Below are 1117 nucleotides of genomic sequence, written 5' to 3'. Positions count from 1 at the left end.
TTTGAGCATAGTGTATGACCACAGTTGTCATGTATATCAGAGAAGGAACTCTGAACTCCCAGCAGCCACTGCACCTCACTGCATCACAGACACATGACCACCTGCACCTGAATCACGTCATGTTAACAAACACCTATGTGTACATAGCCACAGTTTACACTGTACTCCTTGTCTTATGTTTGTCTTTCTTTGTCATTGTCTATGTTGCTGTGTTTATGGTCTTTGTTTCATGGATATTCTTTGCCTTAGTGTTTTGCTACCCATTCATAGTTCTTGTTTTGTGTGTTGTTTTGGTATTAATTAAAATCTATCTGCACTTACATCCGTCTCCGCCTTGAAATTGTAACAAAGTAGTTTCACTAGGGTTCATTTTTGAACCTGGTATGGCATATTTTGCTCTCAGCAGAACTGCCTGAAGTCATGGACTACACAATATTATATTTCAAATATAAATAGTATTATTATAAAGAAAATTATATATTTGTAATATTATATTTCAATGAACTAAAAATATATGCAGATCCAGAAATCAAAAGCTCTCTGCAATACATGCAAAAAGCAGCAGTTGAGAATGCTATGCCACTACTAAACTGTCTAGAAGTATTAAGTCTTTTTTTTTCCCCAGCTGTTATTCATCACCACACATAAGGGCTGCCATCTCACATGGATGCCTGCACTTATATATATATATATATATATATATATATATATATATATATATATATATATATATATATATATATATACACACACACACATACACACACACACATACATACATACACACACACTATCTCACAGAAGTGAGTACACCCCTCACATTTTTGTAAATATTTGATTATATCTTTTCATGTGACAACACTGAAGAAATGACACTTTGCTACAATGTAGTGAGTGTACAGCTTGTGTAACAGTGTACATTTGCTGTCCAATCAAAATAACTCAACACACATTGATATCTGAACCTCTGGCAACAAACGTGAGTACACCTCCAAGTGAAAATGTCCTAATTGGGGCCAAAGTGTCAATATTTTTTGTGGCCACCATTATTTTAAGCACTTTTTAGCACTATTTATATTAAGCACTGCCTTAAATCCTTTGGGGCATGGAGTTCACC

This window comes from Ictalurus punctatus, chromosome 7 (genome assembly GCF_001660625.3).
Source record: "Ictalurus punctatus breed USDA103 chromosome 7, Coco_2.0, whole genome shotgun sequence".
NCBI lineage: Eukaryota > Metazoa > Chordata > Actinopteri > Siluriformes > Ictaluridae > Ictalurus > Ictalurus punctatus.
Note: the sequence above shows the minus strand (reverse complement) of the source record.